Below are 22,691 nucleotides of genomic sequence, written 5' to 3'. Positions count from 1 at the left end.
CATCAATCGTATTTATTGAGCACTTACTATGTGCAGAGCACTGTACTAAGCGCTTGGGAAGTACAAATTGGCAACATATAGAGACAGTCCCTACCCAACAGTGGTCTCACAGTCTAAAAGTGTCCCGCATGGAGCTCACACTCTTAAATCCCCATTTTCCAGATGAGGGAACTGAGGCCCAGAGAAGTGAAGTGACTTGCCCAAGGTCACATAGCAGACAAGTGGCAGAGCCAGGATTAGAATCCAGGTCCTTCTGACTCGCAGACCTGTGCTCTGTCTACTGAGAAGAGAAGCAGTGTGGCTAAGTGGAACGAGCGCAGGCTTTGGAGTCAGAGGTCATGGGTTCAAATCCCGGCTCTGCCAATTGTCCGCTGTGTGACTTTGGGTGAGTCACTTCACTTCTCTGTGCCTCAGTTACTTCATCTGTAAAATGGGGATTAAAGACTGTGAGCCCCCCAAGGGACAACCTGATCACCTTGTAACCTCCCTGACACTTAGAACAGTGCTTTGCACATACTACGCGCTTAATAAATGCCATCATTATTTATATATAGGTGCTATATATATATATATTATATATATATAATAATGCCATCATTAATTATATATAGGTGCTTTGCACACAGTAAGCGCTTAATAAATGCTATTATTATTATTATTATTATTATTATTACTGGGCCATGCTGCAAATTGAGGATAGGGACTGTGCCCAATCTGACAGCATCATATATACTCCAGTGCTTAGTACAGTTCCTGGAACTTAGTAAGGTCTTAACACATACCATTGAAAAAAAAATGTTGGCAAAAACTATTTGTGAAATAAATCAAGATGCTTCATTCGCTACTAGCATGCTTCTTCAGTTCGTAAAATACTTTGAGATTGTTCCACTGGGGAGCCAGGATAGTAATGATAGTGACATTTGTTAAGCACTTATGTTCCAGGCACTGTACTAAACGCTGGGGTAGATACAAAATAATCAGCTTGTCCCATGTGGGGCTCACAGTCTCAATCTCCATTTCCTAGATGAGGTAACTGAGGTACAGAGAAGTGAAGTGATTTGCCCAAGGTCACGCAGCAGACAAGTGGCAGAGCTGAAAATAGAAGCAGAGAAGCAGCGTGGCACAGTGGAAAGAGTTCGGGCTTTGGAGTAAGAGGTCATGGGTTCAAATTCCAGCTCCACCAATTGTCAGCTGTGTGACTTTGGCCAAGTCACTTCACTTGTCTGGGCCTCAGTTACCACATCTGTAAAATGGGGATTAAGACTGTGAGCCCCCCGCATGGGACAACCTGATCACCTTGTAACCTCCCCAGTGCTTAGTACGGTGCTTTGCACATCGTAAGCGCTTAATAAATACCATCATTAAATAAAACCCATGACCTTCTGACTCCCAGCCTGTGCTTTATATCGTGACATCATGGGTGTCAGGTGAGCAGGACACAGGGTGGAAAGGAAGCACCACCCAGCTGGAGAAATGTATCTCCATCAATCTGCTTTCCCCGAGAAACCTGGAATAAGAACGCCAACTCACATGAAGGCATTGTTGAGCAACAACATGGCCTAATCCATCCATCCATCAATCAGTGGTATTTATTGAGTGCTCACTATGTGCGGAGCACTTTACTAAGCACTTGGGAGAGTACGATATGACAGAATTAACTGATGCATTCCCTGCCCATAATGAGCTGCCAATCTAGAGGAGGAGTCAGACATTAATATGGAAAAAATAAGTAGTTTATAATAAGTCATTTCTGTGGACTACTGAAAAGACCCCAGGCCTGGGAGTTAAAGGACCTGGGTTCTAAATCGGGCTCTGTCACTCGTCTTTATGTGACCTTCGGCGAGTCACTGAACTTCTCTTGCTGTGGGCAAGAAATGTGTTATATTGTTGTATCATCATCATCATCAATCGTATTTATTGAGCGCTTACTGTGTGCAAAGCAGTGTACTAAGCACTTGGGAAGTACAAGTTGGCAACATATAGAGACAGCCCCTACCCAACAGTGAGCTCACAGTCTAAAAGGGGGAGACAGAGAACAAAACCAAACATACTAACAAAATAAAATAAATAGAATAGATATGTACAAGTAAAATAAATAAATAAATAGAGTAACAAATATGTACAAACATATACATATATACAGGTGCTGTGGGGAAGGGAAGGAGGTAAGATGGGGGGATGGAGAGGGGGACGAGGGGGAGAGGAAGGAAGGGGCTCAGTTTGGGAAGGCCTCCTGGAGGAGGTGAGCTCTCAGTAGGGCCTCTCTCCCTCTCCCGAGCTCTTAGTACAATTCTCTGCTCACAGTAAGTGCTCAATAAATACGATCAACTGAGTTTCCTCATCTGTAAAATTCATTCATTCATTCAATCGTATTCATTGAGCACTTACTGTGTGCAGAGCTCTGTACTAAGCGCTTGGAAAGTACAAGTTGGCAACATATAGAGACGGTCCCTACCCTACAGTGGGCTCACAGTCTAGATGGGGGAGACAGAGAACAAAACAAAGCATATTAACAAAATAAAATAAATAGAATAAATATGTACAAATAAAATAAATAGATAGAGTAATAAATGCATACAAACATATATACATATATATAGGTGCTGTGGGGAGGGGAAGGAGGTAAGGTGCGGGGGATGGGGAGGAGGAGGAGGGGGAGAGGAAGGAGGGGAATTAATTAAACTCCCATTCTCTCCCCCCCACCCCGCTGAGGCTGTGAGGACAGGGGCTGTGCCTGACCTGATTATCTTATATCTATCCCAGTGCTTGGCTCATAGTAAGCACTAAATAAATACCCCAATCATTATTAAGAACCAGGCTCCCACAGGACTTCCTAAAGAGCTTGGAGATGGAAATGGGAGAAATCAGCCTTGGATCGGGTGATGATTCACAGGAATTATTTTTCACGTATGTCTTTATTGACTTTGATTAACGATTACTGTTAAAGGAAACCAAGGGGAAAGGCACACAGCAAGCGCTCAATAAATACGATTGAATGAATGAATGAATGAATGGCAGAGCAGGGATTAAGACCAAGCCCGTGTTCTTTCTACTAGGCCACACTGTTTCTAGATTGTGGTTGATCTGTTCTTAAAACCTGCTCCACAGGAGTGTGGATTCAATCGTATTTATTGAGCGCTGTGTGTAGAGCACTGTACTAAGCACTTGGGAAGTACAAATCGGCAACATACTCTGAATCCACACTCCTGTGAAGCAGGTTTTCAGAACAGATCAACCACAATCTAGAAACAGTGTGGCCTAGTAGAAAGAGCACGGGCTTGAGAGTCAGAGGACTTGGGTTCTAATCCCTGCTCTGCCATTCATTCACTCATTCATTCAATCGTATTTATTGAGCGCTGTGTGTAGAGCACTGTACTAAGCACTTGGGAAGTACAAGTCAGCAAAATACTCTGAATCCACACTCCTGTGGAGCAGGTTTTCAGAACAGATCAACCACAATCTAGAAACAGTGTGGCCTAGTAGAAAGAGCACGGGCTTGAGAGTCAGAGGACTTGGGTTCTAATCCCTGTTCTGCCATTCATTCATTCATTCAATCATATTTATTGAGCGCTGTGTGTAGAGCACTGTACTAAGCACTTGGGAAGTACAAGTTGGCAAAATACGCTGAATCCACACTCCTGTGGAGCAGGTTTTCAGAACAGATCAACCACAATCTAGAAACAGTGTGGCCTAGTAGAAAGAGCACGGGCTTGAGAGTCAGAGGACTTGGGTTCTAATCCCTGCTCTGCCATTCATTCATTCAATCGTATTTATTGAGCACTTACTGTGTGCAGAGCACTGTACTGAGCGCTTGGGAAGTACAAGTTAGCAACATATAGAGACGGTCCCTACCCAGCAACGGGCCTGCCACTCGTCTGCCGTGTAACCTTCGATGAATCGCTTAACTTTTCTGGGCCTCCGTTACCTCATTTATAAAATGGGGATTAAATTCTCCTCCCTCCAGTTTCAACAATCAACCCCATTTGGGACGGGGATTGTATTCAATCTGATTAACTTGTATCTGCCCCAGCAGTTTAGAACAGTGTCTTCTAGACTGTGAGCCCACTGTTGGGTAGGGACTGTCTCTATATGTTGCCAACTTGTACTTCCCAAGCGCTTAGTACAGTGCTCTGCACACAGTAAGCGCTCAATAAATACGATTGATTGATATATAGTAAGTGGTTAACAAATGCCATTAAAAATTTTTGTAAAAAAGAGAGGGATGACAGGAGCAGTCATCAATTAAGCGTACTCAGTGCTTGGGAGAGCACAACAGAGTCGGTAGCCAAAGTCCACGCAAGATGCAAACAAGGGAGAAGAACCTGAGGAAAGAGGAAGGATGGGATGCAAGAAGCACTCTGCTCTTCTAATTCGCACTTACTCTCTGAAGAGCCGAAAACATTTTATAAACATTAATTAATTGAACCACTCGGCCATACCCTGGAGATCACTCCTCTCACCAGGGAAACCAACCCCGAGGGCTGTTCTTCAGTCATCCAGCTCCATCACACACATCGCTGGAGGGGGAAGGGAATGAGAAAGGTAAACTCACTTGAAAATCAGGGGAAATTGAATCAGGTGGGAGGTAATTGAAACTCTGATTGGTGGGGTTTTGTGAGGGGAGGAACAGAACCAGGGGGAAAAGGTTCAGGACAAATTCAATCGTTATAGCTACTGAAGAGTTGAACCCCCTGTTTCTTCTAGAAGCAGCTGAGAAGAACAGTGTTGCCAGAAGAAGAGCGCTGGCCAGTGAGTTCAAGGGTTCTAATCCTGACTCTGTCACTTGCCTGCTTGTGTGACCTTAGACAAGTCACTTAATTTCTCTGTGCCTCAATTTCCTCATCTGTAAAAGGGAACTCAGTACCTGTTCTCTTTCCTATTTGGACAGTGAAACCCCCCCACCTTTTCCTCAGCTCCCCCTCTCTTTCCCATGACCATGACTCACTTCTTTGCTCTTTCCCCCACACCCCCTGGCCCCAGGACTTTATATATATATATATATATATATATATAATGTGTGTGTGTTATATATATATATTATATATAAATATGTATATGTTTTTAGACAACCTTCTCTCCATTTCTATCTTAGTTATTGTCCCTGTTCTCTTAGAAACTGGTCCCTCATCCTCAACCCTTCGAGCCAGAGCTGATAATAATAATCATAATAATAACTGTGGCATACATGATATATATATATATATATATGTGTGTGTGTGCATGTGGTATATATGACAGTAAAATGGGGTTGACTGTTGAAACTGGAGGGAGGAGGATTTAATCCCCGTTTTATAAATGAGGTAATGGAGGCCCAGAAAAGTTCATTCATTCATTCAATCATATTTATTGAGCGCTTACTGTGTGCAGAGCATTGTACTAAGCACTTGGGAAGGACAAGTTGGCAACATATAGAGACGGTCCCTACCCAACAGTGGGCTCACAGTCTAGAAGGGGAAGCACCTTTATTGAGCACCTTCTGTGTGCAAAGAGCTGTACTAAGCACTTGGGAGAATACAATTTAACAGTAAACAGACACATTCCCTGCCCACGCCGAAAAGTGCAGGAGAAAACTCCAGACAAGAGGGAGGACGAGATCAAGGGGGTTGGCAGAGAGAGATGAGAAAGAGCCCAGTGAGGAGGTCAGCTTGAGAGGAACGAAGAGTGCAAGCTGGGGTGTGGTGGAAGAAGAGAGTGGATAAGTGGTGACAAGAGAGCTGGATGAGTGCTTAAAGCATCGGACTGGAGTTTCTACTTGGCGCAGAGAGAGATGCGGAATCATTTGAGGTTTCAGGGGAGTAGGAAGATGTGTGCCGAACGATAGCATAGAAAATTGATCTAGGAAGCAGAGTGAAGTTTGGATTGGAGAAGAGACTGGTTTTTCCAAGAAGGAACATGCAGGATCCAGGACCAGGGTGAGATCCGGAAGGCTCGGCAGGACCTGACTTGTCACAAACAGAGCGGTCGTTTGAAAAAGAGAGCGACTAAAACACAGGGAAAGCCAGTTACGGAATCGACATAAGACGTGCAGTCTTCATTTGCATGTCTCATGTTATATACTTTTATGGCTAAGGGGTGACAAAGAGAAAATCATGAACTATTACACACAAAGGGCAGAAGTGAAGGAATGGAGAAGATTAGCATTTTAAGAGCTCTAGTAATGTGTTTACGCTGTGCCTTCGATAAATCAGCGTGTCTCACTTAATAATCTAAGTAGGGTTTAAGAATATGGAAATGTATCTGCAATGCTACTAGGTGACTCTTTCTCATTTTTTTTTTAAACTGTGTGTTTCCATTTACAGCCTTGTTTACTCAAGATGGTCGAATGCCGCCGGCAAATCTACTGCTGGAAAAGTGTCCCTCCACATGAGCTCAGTGAAAGGAACCAGGACAATACCGGTCCAGAAAGCCTGCAACTAGGGTCAGTTTGCTCCTATTCATTCTTTCTTTCTTTCTTTCATTCAATCATATTTATTGAGTGCTTACTGTGTGCAGAACACTGTACTAAATGCTTGGGAGAGTACAATACGACAGTTAGCAGATATATTAGCCTCCCCTGAAATGCAAGTATGCCATATATATATATATATAGCTCTATAATTCTATTTATTTATATTGATACCTGTTTACTTGTTTTAATGAGTATGTATCTATCATCCTATTCATTTATATTGATGCCTGTTTACTTGTTTTGATGTCTGTCTCCCCCCCTCTAGACTGTAAGCCCGGTGTGGGCAGGGATTGTCTCTCTTTTTTGCTGAATTATACTTTCCAAGTTCTCCGTACAGTGCTCTGCACAAAGGAAGCGCTCAATAAATACGATTGAATGAAGGAATGAATGAATTGTTCTGTAAAATGGTCCAGGAGTGGAGAACATTAATTCATTCATTCATTCAATCGTAATTGTTGAGAGCTTACTGGGTGCAAAGCACTGTACTAAGCACTTGGGAAAGTACGATATAACAATAAGCAGACACATTCCCCACCCACAACGAGCTCACAGTCTGGGGGAGAGACAAACATATCTATATATCTATCTATATATATAGATATATATATGTGTGTGTGTGTGTGTGTGTGTGTGTGTGTGTGAATAAATAAATAAATAAAGGATATATACATAAATGCTGTGGGACTCAAAGCAGGGTAAATGAAGGGAGGGAGTCACAACGATGCACAAGGGAGTGGGAGAAGAGGGGAGTAGAGTATAAGCCCGGTGTGGGCAGGGATTGTCTCTCTTTATTGTTGAATTGTACTTTCCAAGCACTCAGTACAGTGCTCAGCACACAGTAAGCGCTCAATAAATACGACAATGAATAGGAGAGAACAGATCCTCTAGAGTGTACACTTGTTATGGGCAGGGAACACGTCTGCCAATTCTGTCATTTTGTTCTCTCCCAAGCGCTTAGTACAGTGCTCTGCACATAGTAAGTGTTCAATAAATACCACTGATGATGATGATGATGGTAGCGAACCATTCAACTTGAAGCTGAGAATGGGGGAAATCAAGAAAGAATACAAGAAAGAATGCTACTTGGAATTTAGAGAAGCAGCGTGGCCTTAGTGGGTAGAGGATGAGCTGCGGAGTCAGAAGGACCTGGGTTCTAATCCTGGTTCTGCCATTTGTCTGCTGTGTGATCTTGGGCAAGTCACTTCACCTTGGGGGTCACCAGCAGGGCCCACTGAGGAAGGCGGGGTGTTGGCAGTGAAGTGGAGAGTCTCTCAGAGACTCTAGACGATAATCAATCAATCGTATTTATTGAGCGCTTACTGTGTGCAGAGCACTGTACTAAGCGCTTGGGAAGTCCAAGTTGGCAACATATAGAGACGGTCCCTACCCAACAGTGGGTTCACAGTCTAGAAAGGGGAGACAGAACAAAACAAAACATATTAACAAAATAAAATAAATTGAATAGATATGTACAAGTAAAATAAATAGAGTAATAAATATGTACAAACATATATACATATATACAGGATATATAGGATACATATACAGGATACAGGATAAGCTCGTTGTGGGCAGGGAATATGTCTGTTTGTTGTTATAATGTACTCTCCCAAGTGCTTAGTACAGTGCTCCACACACAATAAGCACACAATAAATACGACTGACTGGCTGACTTCTCTGTGCCTCACTTATCTCAACTGTAAAATGGGGATTAATACTGAGATCCCCATGTGGGACAGGGACTGTGTCCAACCCGATTTGCTTAACCAAGTGCTTAGTTCAGTACCTGGCACACTGTAAGTGATCAACAAATACCTCGAGTATTATTATGATGATGATTTTTATTACCTAGAAGAGTTTCTGTTCCTCAAATGCTCACACCCCCCTCCCCACTGCCGCCAACCTCCCCACTCCGAAGCATTTTAGTCGAATGATGTCATTAAGAAAAGGGAGAAGGGCCAGTTTTTCAATGACCTTTCCCAGGTCAAATTCATGATGGGTTTTGGCTTTTCCAAAATCCCAAGGGAGCTTGTTGCCTCAAGGTTTTCCCACACTGCTGAATTCCACTGCTCGAAATGTTTGTACATTTTCTCCCCGATATATCAAACAAACAAGCATCCGAAGACCGTTAGCTGGGCCTGGGGCCTTGAACCCCAATGCAGTCCTACTCCTCTCCAGGCTCAATCAATCAATTAATCAATCAATGGTATCTATTGAGTGCTTTCTATATTCAGAGCACTGTACTGAGCTCTCAAGGGAGTACAGTACAAGAGAGTTAGCAGACACATTCGCTGCCCTCCTTGGGAGAGTTATGGGCACGTTACCCGCCCAAAACAACCACACAATCTGCAATCTTTAGTCTCAATTAGCAACCGTTTCACCAGGAGAATTTCTAAGCTCCTCTGGGGAAGGAAACTTGTCTTAGAGAAGCAACATGGCGTAGTGGGTAGAGCACGGCAGTCAGAAGGATCTGGGTTCTAATCCCATCTCCGCCACTTATCAGCTGTGTGACCTCGGACAAGTCACTTCACTTCTCTGTGCCTCAGTGACCTCATCCGTAAAATGGGGAGTGAAACTGCGAGCCCCACGTGAGACAGAGACTGTGTCCAACTCGATTTGCTTGTATCCACCCCTGAGCTTAGTACAGCGCCTGGCACATCATCATCATCAATCGTATTTATTGAGCGCTTACTATGTGCAGAGCACTGTACTAAGCGCTTGGGAAGTACAAATTGGCAACATATAGAGACAGTCCTTACCCAACAGTGGGCTCACAGTCTAAAAGGGGGAGACAGAGAACAAAACCAAAGATACTAACAAAATAAAATAAATAGAATAGATATGTACAAATAAAATAAATAAATAAATAGAGTAATAAATATGTACAAACATATATACATATATACAGGTGCTGTGGGGAAGGGAAGGAGGCACAGAGTAAGTGCTTAACAAATGCTATAATTAAGTAATCATTCCTCTTCACATCCCACCCTGCGCACTGAAACAGTGTATCTCCAAATTTATTGAGCACTTACTGAGTGCAGAGCACTGTACTAAGCCCTCGGGAGAGTACGATAATGATAATAATAATGATGGCATTTATTAAGCGCTTACTATGTGCAAAGTACTGCTTTCTAAACGCTGTGGAGGTTACAAGGTGATCAGGTTGTCCCACGGGGGGCTCACAGTCTTCATCCCCATTTTACAGATGAGGGAACTGAGGCCCAGAGAAGTGAAGTGACTTGCCCAAAGTCACACAGCTGACAATTGGCAGAGCCGGGGTTTGAACTCATGTCCTCTGACTCCAAAGCCCGGGCTCTTTCCATTGGACCACACTGCTTCTCATGCAATAAACTGATACATTCCCTACCCACAACGAGCTTACAGTCTAGAGGTGAGGAGGCAGACATCCATACAAATAAATAAATGACACATATGTTCCTAAGTGCTGTGGGAGCGAAGCAGGGAGACGCAGAAGGGGTTGGAAGAAGAGGAAAGGAGGGGCTTAATCTGAAAAAGCCTCTTGGAGGAGATGTACCTTCAATTCATTCATCCATTCAATCATATTTATTGAGCACTTACTGTGTGCAGAGCACTGTACTAAGCGCTTGGAAAGTACAAGTTGGCAACATATGAGGCTTTGACACAGGGGTGTGTAATTATCTGTCGGTTTTGAGGAGAGAGGGCATTCCAGACTAGAGGTAGGATGTGGATGAGAGGTCTGTGGCAAGTTAGGGGAGATCGAGGCACAGTGAGAAGATTAGCATTAGAGAAGAGAAGAAACAGCACCCACGCCACAGCCCTATTTGGGGCAGACAAGAAAAATCTACTCTATTATATTAGACTCTCCCCAATGTGCAACTGGTCACACAATGTGCAATTGGTCACACAATGCAAGAGGAGCGGCATGGCTCAGTGAAAAGAGCCCGGGCTTGGGAGCCAGAGGTCATGGGTTCTAATCCTGACCCTGCCACTTGTCAGCTGTGTGACTTTGGGCAAGTCACTTCACTTCTCTGTGCCTGTTACCTCATCTGTAAAATGGGGATTAAGACTGTGAGCCCCACAGGGGACAACCTGATCACCTTGTATCCCCCCCCGACTATGCTCTCATTCCCCCTACTGCCTTTTCCTCCTGTCCCTGGAGCTGTACCCTTTAAGCACTTGATTGTTAAGTGTTTGCTGTGGACATATTTATTCTATTTATTTTATTTTGTTAATATGTTTTGTTTTGTTCTCTGTCTCCCCCCCTAGACCGTGAGCCCACAGTTGGGTAGGGACCATCTCTAGATGTTGCCAAGTTGGACTTCCCGAGCGCTTAGTACAGTGCTCTGCACACAGTAAGTGCTCAATAAATATGACTGATTGATTGATTATCGTCTAGAGTCTCTGAGAGACTCTCCACTTCACTGCCAACACCCTGTGCTCAATAAATACGATTGATGATGACTTATCGAGCTCTCACTGTGTGCAGAGCGTTGTGCTAAGAGCTCGGAAAGTCCAATTCGGCAACAAATAGAGACAATCCCTGCCCAGCAACGGGCTCCCAGGCACCATACTAAACGCTGGGATCAATACGAGCAAATCGGATTGGACACAGTCCCTGTCCCACATGGGGCTCACGGTCTTATTCATTCAATCGTCTTTATTGAGCGCTTACTGTGCGCAGAGCACTGTACTAAGCGCTTGTGGAACTACAAGTTGGCAACATCTAGAGACGGTCCCTACCCAACAGTGGGCTCACGGTCTTAATCCCCATTTGACAAGTGAGGTAACTGAGAAGTGAAGTGACAGGGCCAAGATGCCGCAGCAGACCTGTGACATTAGAACGCTTATTACAGTGCTCTGCACACAGAAGCGCTCAATAAATACAATTGATTGATTAGAGGCTAGGTCTTTCTGACCCCCAGGCCCTTGCTGTATCCATGTTGTTCTTTTTTTTTTTTTGTGCCTAACCCCAACATCACAGCTGAACGTTGCACATCATGTGCCCAAGACAGAACTGAGTCCAGAGGCTCTCCCCAATAATAACAATAATAATAATGACGGCATTTCTTAAGCGCTCACTATGTGCAAAGCACAATTCTAAGCACTGGGGGGGGGGGTACAACGTGATCAGGTTGCCCCACGTGGGGCTCACAGTCTTAATCCCCATTTTACAGATGAGGTAACTGAGGCTCATAGAAGATAAGTGACTTGCCCAAGATCACACAGCAGACACGTGGCGGAGCTGGGATTAGAACCCATGACCTCTGGCTCCCAAGCCCGGGCTCTTTTCACTGAGCCATGCTGCTCCTCTTGCATTGTGTGACCTTGGACAATTTTTCTGGGCCTCAGTTTCCTCATCTGTGAAACGGGGATTCAATACCTGTTCCCCTCCCTCTTAGACTGCGAAATGGGCATTGTGTCTGATCTGATTATCTTGTATCTACCCCAGTGTTTAATACTTAATTATAATGATTATACTTAATTATAATTATTCATTCATTCATTCAATCGTATTTATTGAGCGCTTACTGTGTGCAGAGCACTGTACTAAGTGCTTGGAAACTACAAGTTGACAACATATAGAGACAGTCCCTACACAACAGCAGGCTCACAGTCTAGAAAGGGGAGACAGACAACAAAACAAAGCATATTAACCGAATAAATATGTACAAATAAAATATATAAATAGAGTAATAAATACCTACAAACATATATACATATATGGGAAGCAGCGTGGCTCAGTGGTTCAGTGGAAAGAGCACGGGCTTTGGAGTCAGAGGTCATGAGTTCAAATCCCGGCTCCGCCACTTGTCAGCTGTGTGACTCTGGGCAAGTCACTTAAATTCTCTGTGCCTCAGTTACCTCATCTGCAAAATGGAGGGTAAGACTGTGAACCCCCCGTGGGACAACCTGATCACCTTGTAACCTCCCCAGCGCTTAGAACAGTGCTTTGCACATAGTAAGCGCTTAATAAATGCCATCATTATTATTATTATTACACAGTGAGTGGCACATAGTAAGTACTCAACAAATACCGTTATTATTATTAGGTCTTGGAGTACCAAACACGGAGCCAGTCTTCTTTGCCACCCACCTGGCAGTTTAAACACATTCGTCATCACAATTAGAAAGATTAGTAACTATGATCCTCTTAGCAATTTTGTGCTGGGCATGTTTTAAAACACAGTTTTGCAATTTATAAATCTGCTATTTTTTTTTTAATTTCAGATTTGCCAAAGCAAATCACCCTTTGAAGGATCAGCATCAGATGAAGAAACTGTAATTCCTTTTTGAGCTAGTTTACTGTGCGGGCAGATTTTATTTTATTTTTTTCAAACAGAAGAAAATTCGAGTTTTTAAACAAAATGACTTGCCAGAGGCCAAAACAGCTAAAAGATTTTCCCCCAGAAGACTCTGGATTGAGCCCTGAAGTGAGAAATTAAGTCTGGTATCAATTCACCGGCACAGGTATTGTAGAGAAGCAGCATGGCTCAGTGGAAAGAGCCCGGGCTTTGGAGTCAGAGGTCATGGGTTCAAATCCCATCTCCGCCACTTGTCAGCTGTGTGACTTTGGGCAAGTCACTTAACTTCTCTGGGCCTCAGTTGCCGCATCTGTAAAATGGGGATTAAGACTGTGAGCCCCCTGAGGGACAACCTGATCAACTAGTAACCTCCCCAGCGCTTAGAACAGTGCTTTGCACATAGTAAGCGCTTAATAAATGCCATCATTATTATATTATTATTAGTATTGTGAGCTTTTTTTTCAGAATGAATATGGGAACTGATTTTCAGTCAATAAGCCAATGAGTATTTACGACATATCCCTGGGTGGATAGCTGGGTTCTGATCAATCAGTAGTGTTCATTGAGTGCTTACTGTGTTTCGAGTACAGTGCTAAGTGCTTGGGAGAATAAAATTGAGTTAGAAGACATCATCCTTGCCCTCAAAACTCAGCTCTTGAAATGCATGCTAAAGGATAGAGATGTTCTCTTGTTCTTGTGGATTTTCCAGTTTAACAGAAGCAGCGTTAAACTGGGCTCTGATCCTGGCTCTGCCACGTGTCGGCTGTGTGACCTTGGGCAAATCATTTCACGTTTTTGTGCCTCAGTTATCTCATTTATTTATTTATTTTACTTGTACATATCTATTCTATTTATTTTATTTTGTTAGTATGTTTGGTTTTGTTCTCTGTCTTCCCCTTTTAGACTGTGAGCTCACTGTTGGGTAGGGACTGTCTCTATATGTTGTCAATTTGTACTTCCCAAGTGCTTAGTACAGTGCTCTGCACATAGTAAGCGCTCAATAAATATGATTGATGATGATCTGTAGACTTCTAGACTTCTTCATCTTCTCTATGTTTGTACATATTTATTACTCTATTTATTTATTTATTTTTTAGACTGTGAGCCCACTGTTGGGTAGGGACTGTATATGTTGCCAACTTGTACTTCCCAAGCGCTTAGTACAGTGCTCTGCACACAGTAAGCGCTCAATAAATACGACTGATTGATTGATTATTTATTTTACTTAAACATATCTATTCTATTTATTTCATTTTGTTAATACATTTGGTTTTGTTCTCCATCTCCCCTTTCTAGACTGTGAGCCCACTGTTGGGTAGGGACTGACTCTATATGTGTACTTCCCAAGCGCTTAGTACAGTGCTCTGCACACAGTAAGTGCTCAATAAACACTATTGATTGTGATCAGAACACAGGGATATGTCATAAATACTTGTTGGCTTATTGACTGAAAATCAGTTCCCATATTCATTCTGAAAAATGAATGATTGATTGATTCTTCTTCATCTTCTAGACTGTGAGCCCACTGTCTTCTATTCATTCATTCATTCAATCGTATTTATTGAGTGCTTACTGTGTGCAGAGCGCTGTACTAAGCAGCCCGCTGTTGGGTAGGGACTGTCTCTATATGTTGCCAACTTGTACTTCCCAAGTGCTTAGTAATAATAATAATGATGGCATTTATTAAGCGCTTACTATGTGCAAAGCACTGTTCTAAGCGCTGGGGAGATTACAAGGAGATCAGGTTGTCCCACGGGGGGCTCACAGTTTTAATGCCCATTTTACAGATGAGGTAACTGAGGCCCAGAGAAGTGAAGTGACTTGCCCAAAGTCACACAGCTAACAACTGGCGGAGGTGGAATTCAAACCCATGACCTCTGACTCCAAAGCCCGGGCTCTTTCCACAGGGCCACGCTCAGTGCTCTGCACACAGTAAGCACTCAATAAATGAAAAAAAAAATCTGTAAAATGGGGATCAAATCCTTCTCTTCTTCAAATCCTTCAACTCTTCTTGAGAAGCAGCGTGGCTCAGTGGAAAGAGCCCGGGCTTGGGAGCCAGCTGTCATGGGTTCTAATCCCGGCTCCACCACTTGTCAGCTGGGTGACTTTGGGGAAGTTACTTCACTTCTCGGTGCCTCAGTTACCTCGTCTATAAATGACGGCATTTATTAAGCGCTTACTATGTGCAAAGCACTGTTCTAAGCGCTGGGGAGGTTACGAGGTGATCAGGTTGTCCCATGTGGGGCTCACAGTCTTAATCCCCATTTTACAGATGAGGGAACTGAGACACAGTTCCCTCTATAGTTCATTTTATAGTTCATCTATAAAATGGGGATAAAGACTGTGAGCCCCACGTGGGGCAACCTGATTACCTTGTATCCCCCTCCAGCGCTTAGAACAGTGCTTTGCACGTAGTAAGCGCTTAACAAATGCCATCGTTTTTATTTTTAGCCCGGAAACTGGCCAATTCAGGGCAGTGGCTGACATAAAGGAGGAGAAGAAAAAGGCTGGAAAGCTTCTCCTTCATTCCCCCTCGGCTGACGAGCCGCCCCCATCACGGCTGCAGCGGAAAACAGGCTCACTGGAGGCTTTGCACATTGAATCAATCAATCAATCGTATTTATTGAGCACTTACTGTGTGCAGAGCACTGTACTAAGCGCTTGGGAAGTACAAGGTGGCAACATACAGAGACAGTCCCTACCCAACAGTGGGCTCACAGTCTAGAAGGGGGAGACAGAGAACAAAACCAAACATATTAGAAGGGTGGGATCCTGAAATTGGTGACTCTTAATTCAGTCTGGTCACATCAGTGGTGAGCCCTCTCTTTGTGTGGGTGTCACAGTTAATAATAACAATAATAATTATGGCATTTGTTAAGCGCTTGCTGTGTACCAGGCACCACTACTAAGTTCCGGGGGGGAAAACAAGCATATCAGGGTGGGCACAGTCCCTGTCCCACATAGAAAAGCAGCGTGACTCAATGGAAAGAACGGGGGCTTGAGAGTCAGAGGTCATGGATTCAAATCCCGGCTCTGCCACTTGTCAGCTGTGTGACTTTGGACAAGTCACTTAATCAATCAATCAATCAATCAATCGTATTTATTGAGCACTTACTGTGTGCAGAGCACTGTACTAAGTGCTTGAAGTACAAGTTGGCAACGTATACAGTCCCTACCCAACAGTGGGCTCACAAGGGCCTCAGTTCCCTCATCTGTAAAATGGGGATGAAGACTGTGAGCCCCACGTGGGACAACCTGATCACCCTGTATCCTCCCCAGTGCTTAGAACAGTGCTCGGCACATAGTAAGCACTTAACAAATATCATCATTATTTATTTATAAGGCTCACGGTCTTAATCCCCACTTTACAGATGAGGTATCTGAGGCACAGAGAAGTGTAGTGACTTGACCAAGGCTATGCAACAGACAAGCTGCTGGGGTAGGATTAGAACCCATGACCCTCTGACTCTCAGGCCTATGCTCTATCCATTTTGTGTTGACTTCTTGGTTTGCCTGTGTAATAATAATAATGGTATTTAAGCGCTTACTATGTGCCAAGCACTGTTCTAAGTATAAGGTAATCAGATTGTCCCACGTGGGGCTCACAGTTTTAATCCCCATTTTCTGAAGTCCGTTTTTGTCAGACTTCAGTGTGAGCACTTCATCTTTTTTTTTTATACTTTTTGTAAAACACTTATTGAGTGTCAGGCACTGTACTAAGCACTGGGGCTAATTGGTTTGGACACAATCCCTGTCCCACATGGAGCTCTCAATCTTAATCCCCATTCCACGGATGAGGTAACTGAGGCACAGAGTAATGAAGTGCCTTGCCCAAGATCACACAGCAGACAAGTGTCTTCCAAGTGCATAATACAGTGCTTTGCACACACTAGAAGTCCACTAAATACTAGAGAAACAGCGTGGCTCAGTGGAAAGAGCCCGGGCTTTGGAGTCAGAGGTCATGGGTTCAAATCCCGGCTCCAATAATTTCAGCTGTGTGACTTTGGGCAAGTCACTTCTCTTCTCTGGGCCTCAGTGACCTCATCTGTAAAATGGGGATTAAGACTGTGAGCCCCCTGTGGGACAAACTGATCACCTTGTAACCTACCCAGCGCTTAGAACAGTGCTTTGCACATAGTAAGCGCTTAATAAATGCTATTATTATTATTATTATTATTACTATTGATTGAATGAATGAATGAGCTCTCCATCAGTCAATCAATCAATCGTGTTTATTTGAGTGCTTACCTTGTGCATATGACCTGAACCTTCTGGATGGGGTTTTCTTCAACACCAACCAGGGAAAGGGGAGGAGGAAACACATTTAAAAAAAGGAAAAAAAAAAGAGAGAAGCAAGGTTTGCTCAGCCCACACACACATTGTTCTCTTTAGCCTGCCGTTCCTTAAGGAGCCCCATTAACTGGATTGTCTGAGTCACACCGCAACTTAAATAAACCCCCACAGTCCCTCATCAGCTTCTGCTGGGAGTCCGGAAAGTTTGGTTTCATTTTTTTTTTTTTTGTCAATCTTATGAAAGACTTGAAGAGTTTTATGTCAATTTATGCCTTCCTCTGCGGTAAGGAAGCAACGTAGCCTGATGGAAAGAGCACCAGAGTCTGGGGATCTGGGTTCCAGACTGTGAGCCCACTGCTGGGTCTCTATACGTTGCCAACTTGTACTTCCAAAGCACTTAGTACAGTGCTCTGCACACAGTAAGCGCTCAATAAATACGATTGAATGAATGAATGACTAATCCTACTCTGCAATTTGTCTGCTATGTGACCCTGGGCAAGTCGTGTCACTTCTCTGGGCCTCAGTTACCTCATTTGCAAAATGAGTCCCATGTGGGGGGATGTAAGCTCGTTAATAATAATGATGCCATTTATTAAGTGCTTACTATGTGCAAAGCACTGTTCTAAGCGCTGGGGAGGTTACAAGGTGATCAGGGTGTCCCACTTGGGGCTGACAGTCTTAATCCCCATTTTACAGATGAGGTCACTGAGGCCCAGACTTGCCCAAAGTCACACAGCTGAAATTGGTGGAGCCGGGATTTGAACCCATGACCTCTGACTCCAAAGCCCGGGCTCTTTCCACTGAGCCATGCTGCTTCTGCGTGAGCAGGGAATGTGTCTGCTTATTGTTATATTGCATTATATTGCATTATCCCAAGCGCTTATTACAGTGTTCTGCACGCAGTAAGTGCTCAATAGATATGATTGAATGAATGAAAATGTCCAACCTGACTAGCTTATATCTACCCCAGCGCTTAGTTCAGTTCCTGGCATGTAGTAAGTGCTTCTCAAGTACCATTAGAAAAAAAGAATTGGGCCCGGGGGGAAAGGCAAGGCGATGATCTCATAAGCAGCGTGGCTCAGTGGAAAGAGCATGGGCTTTGGAGTCAGAGGTCACGGGTTCAAATCCCGGCTCCACCAATTTCAGCTGTGTGACTTTGGGCAAGCCACTTCACTTCTCTGGGCCTCAGTTACCTCATCTGTAAAATGGGGATTAAGACTGTGAGCCCCAAGTGGGACAACCTGCTCACCTTGTAACCTCCCCATTGCTTAGAACAGTGCTTTGCACATAGTAAGCGCTTAATAAATGCCGTCATTATTATTCTCTGTGCCTCAGTTGCCTCATCTGTAAAATGGGGATTAAGACCGTGGGCCCCACGTGGGCCACCTGATCACCTTGTAGCCCCCCAGCGCTTAGAACAATGTTTTGCACATAGTAAGTGCTTAACAGATACCATCATTATTATTATTATTCTAAGTCTGCATTTTCTCACATCACCCATATTCCCCCCCAAGACGCCAAACAAGCCTGTTGTTCACCTATTTCAATCTTCATGGTGGCTCTTCCTAAGTCTCATCATACCAGCAAAGGTGCCCCAGTCAATCAATCAATCAATCAATCGTATTTTTCCAGTTTCCCAGTTTTTCCAGGAGTATCTGAAGGTCTTCAGGAGGCATCCAGGGCCTCACGCAGACATCAACTCGCCTCTTCCAGAAGGCTATTTCCGCACCGGGTGAATTCATTTGGAGTCCAGCGGCCGCTATCGAGGAACGTCACTCCTCTGTGGATGTGATAGACCTCTGCTCAGAACAAGCACAGAGTCAAAGCAATAAGAAGGATGTCTCAGAGGGGATGGTGAAGCTGGCCGGAAATCTAATGGGACGTTTCTGTGATGACAGAAGGAATTTAAAACAAGGAACTTTAATAAGAGTCGCTGAGGCTTGATCATGAAATCAAAAAGGTAATCAGTCGGCCGGTTAACTAAGGAAACGATAAAGAGATTTGATCAGGGAAAGATTTTCTCGCCAAAGACGCTCGCTCTGAATCTTGTCTTTTCTTACTTAAGGAAATTTGAGGCTGGAGCCCCATCAAAGGCAGGTGGCTAATGATAATAATAATAATAATAATAATAATAATAATAATGGTATTTGTTAAGCACTTACTATGTGCCAAGCACTGTTCTAAGCACCAGGGTAGATACAAGGCAATCAGGTTGCCCCACGTGGGGCTCACAGTCTTAATCCCCATTTTACAGATGAGGTAATTGAGGCACAGAGAAGTTAAGTGACTTGCTCAAGGTCACACAGCAGACAAGTGGCAGAGCTGGGATTAGAATCCACAACCTCTGACTCCTAAGCCTGAGCTCTTTCCATTGAGTCATGCTGCTTCTCAAAAGATGGTATTTGTTAAGTGCTTACTATGTGCCAAGCACTGTTCTAAGCACTGGGGTAGATCGAAGGTGATCAGGTTGCCCCACATGGGGCTCACAGTCTTAGTCCCCATTTTACAGATGAGGGAACTGAGGCACAGAGAAGTGAATTTCTTCTAGACTGTGAGCCCGCTGTTGGGTAGGGACCATCTCTATATGTTGCCAATTTGTACTTCCCAAGCGCTTAGTACAGTGCTCTGCACACAGTAAGTGCTCAATTCATTCATTCATTCAATTGTATTGAGCGCTTACTGTGTGCAGAGCACTGTACTAAGCGCTTGGGAAGTACAAGTCGGCAACATATAGAGACGGTCCCTACCCAACAACGGGCTCACAGTCTAGAGGGCTCAATACGACTGAGTGAATGAATGAAGTGAGTTGCCCAAAGTCACACAGCTGACAAGTGGCAGAGCCGGGATTTGAACCCACGTCCTCTGACTTCCAAGCCCCGGCTCTTTCCACCAAGCCAAGCTGCTTCGATAAGAATAATAGTATTTATTAAGCACTCACAATGTGCCAAACACCGTACTAAGCACTGGGGTAGATACACGATCTGAGAAGGAGGGCTTAGTACAGTGTCCTGCACACAGTAAGCGCTCAATAAATACGATTGAATGAAAAGGAGGGAGAACAGGTATTGAATCCCCGTTCTGCAGAGGATGTAACTGAGGCACAGAGAAGAGAAGTAACTTTCCCAAGGTCACACAGCAGGCAAGCGGTGGAGCCAGTATTAGACGACAGGTCTTCGGCCTCCCGCTTCCGTGTTCTTTCCATTAGGCTACACTGCTTCACTGGGGCAGTGCATCTCAAGCGATGAATCTCTCCACTCCCCCAGGAAGATTTTAGCCAGCTCTTTTAGAAACACTCCGATCCTCCTGTGAACTTTTAAAACCTCCACTGCAAATCAATCAATCAATCAATCGTGTTTATTGAGCACTTACTGTGTGCAGAGCACTGGACTATGCGCTTGGGAAGTACAAGTTGGCAACAATTGATTGATTGATTAGAAGGGGGAGACAGACAACAAAACAAAACACATTAACAAAAAATAAATAGAATAGTAAATATGTACAAGTAAAATAGAGTAATGATAGAGTCATTCATTCATTCAATCGTATTTACTGAGCACTTACTGTGTGCAGAGCATTGTACTAAGCGCTTGGGAAGTACAAGTTGGCAACAGATAGTGACAGTCCCTACCCAACAATGGGCTCACAGTCTAGCAGGGGGAGACAGACAACAAAACAAAACAATGACATCAATAACATCAAAATAGATAGATAGAATTATAGATACATACACATCATTAATAAATAGAATAATAAATGTGTACAAATATACACAACTTCTGTGCGACAGGGAAGGGGAGAAGGAGCAGGGGAAAGAGGGGGCTCAGTCTGGGAAGGCATCCTGGAGGAGGTGAACACTCAGTAGGACTCTGAAGGGGGGAAGATACTTGTTAAGCGCTTACTATGTGCCAAGCATCTTTTTTTATGGCATTTATTATTATTATTATTATCGTTCTGAGGACATGGTCCCTGTCCTTCAGGGGGCTTCCAATCTAAGAGGTTAAGTGGGGAGAAGGGATTGGAGACGGGCACATCAGGAGTGATGAAACATTAAAACACAACACAACAAAATACACAAAAGCATCAGCGGGGATAATAATAATGATGGCATTTATTAAGCGCTTACTATGTGCAAAGCACTGTACTAAGCGCTGAGCACTGTACTAAGCGCTGGGGATGGAGACAAACAGCAGATATTTTCCCCTAGCCTGTCAGTTAAAGAGCATGCCGGGAGTACGGACCCTCCTTGGACAGTCAGTCAGTCAGTCGTATTTTTTGAACGCTTACTGTGTGCAGGACACTGTACTAAGCTCTTAGCAGAGTACGCTATAACGATAAACAGGCGTAGTCCCAAGCTTAAAGTCTGGAGGTGGTGGGAAGGAAGGTGGAGGTTACTACGTCGCTTTGCCTGGAGGTGATGGAGGGGTGATGTCCAGTGGTTTTTGCAACTACATATGCACCTGAGAAGCAGTGTGGCCTGGGATACAGCTCAGATATCAATTGGGCAGATTTCAAACAATCAGTCAATCGTATTTATTGAGCGCTTATTCTGTGCCAAACGCTATTTAGGTTTGGCCCCCCGTCTCCCGTGGATGTAAGCTAAATTTGAGTCTGCGCAAGCGTAATTTGGGGAAGCACCTTGATGTAGTGGAAAGAGCGTGGGCCTGGGAATCCGAGGACCTGGGTTCTAATCCCGGCTCTTCCCCGTTGGCTGTGTAACCTTGAACAAGTCACTACGCTTCTCTCAGCCTCAGTTACCTCATCTGTAAAATGGCGATTAAGACTGGGAGCCCCACGTGGGAAGGCCTTCCCAGACTGAGCCCCCTCCTTCCTCTCCCCCTCCTCCGCCCTCCATCCCCCCCACCTTACCTCCTTCCCCTCCCCACAGCACCTGTATATATGTATAGATGTTTGTACCGATTTATTACTCTATTTTATTTGTACATATTTATTCTATTTATTTTATTTTGTTAATATGTTTTGTTTTGTTGTCTGTCTCCCTCTTCTAGACTGTGAGCCCGCTGTTGAGTAGGGACCGTCTCTAGATGTTGCCAACTTGTACTTCCCAAGCGCTTAGTACAGTGCCCTGCACACAGTAAGCGCTCAATAAATACGATTGAATGAATGAATGAAATGGATTGTGTCCAACCCCATTAGCTTGTCTACTCCAGCGCTCAGTACAGTGCCTGGCCCATAGTAAGAGCTTAACAATGCCATAATATAAAAAGCAAATAAAATAGAAACTTTCTCAATTTTGAAGGCAATTTATAAAGTTCCTTCAAAGAGTGGGGAAAGCATAAAACCATTAGCAAAGCTATTCCTGGATTAGACCAGTGACTCACCCAATCTAATATTCTGCCTCCAACAGTGACAACGAGATGCTTGGCCTTTCCAAGCCTTCCTCGACACCTAAATTCATGGCTACGTATGGGCCATCGAAAATCTCTCATTTCTCTTTCTACTCTCTTTCTCTTTCTCTTTAACGTTCCCCATAATAATACACCACCACTGTGGGTAGGGAACGGGTCTGCCAAATCTGTCGTACTGTACTCTCCCAAGCGCTTAATATAGTGTCCGGTACGGAGTAAGTGCTTAATAAATACCATTGATTGACTGATTAATTGAATGGTTCTGGACTCCACATCCAAAAATTTATCCAAACCCTG

The sequence above is a fragment of the Tachyglossus aculeatus genome, chromosome X1, assembly GCF_015852505.1.
Source record: "Tachyglossus aculeatus isolate mTacAcu1 chromosome X1, mTacAcu1.pri, whole genome shotgun sequence".
Taxonomy (NCBI): Eukaryota; Metazoa; Chordata; class Mammalia; order Monotremata; family Tachyglossidae; genus Tachyglossus; species Tachyglossus aculeatus.
The sequence above is the reverse complement of the archived record's forward strand: the minus strand, read 5'-3'. Positions refer to the sequence as shown.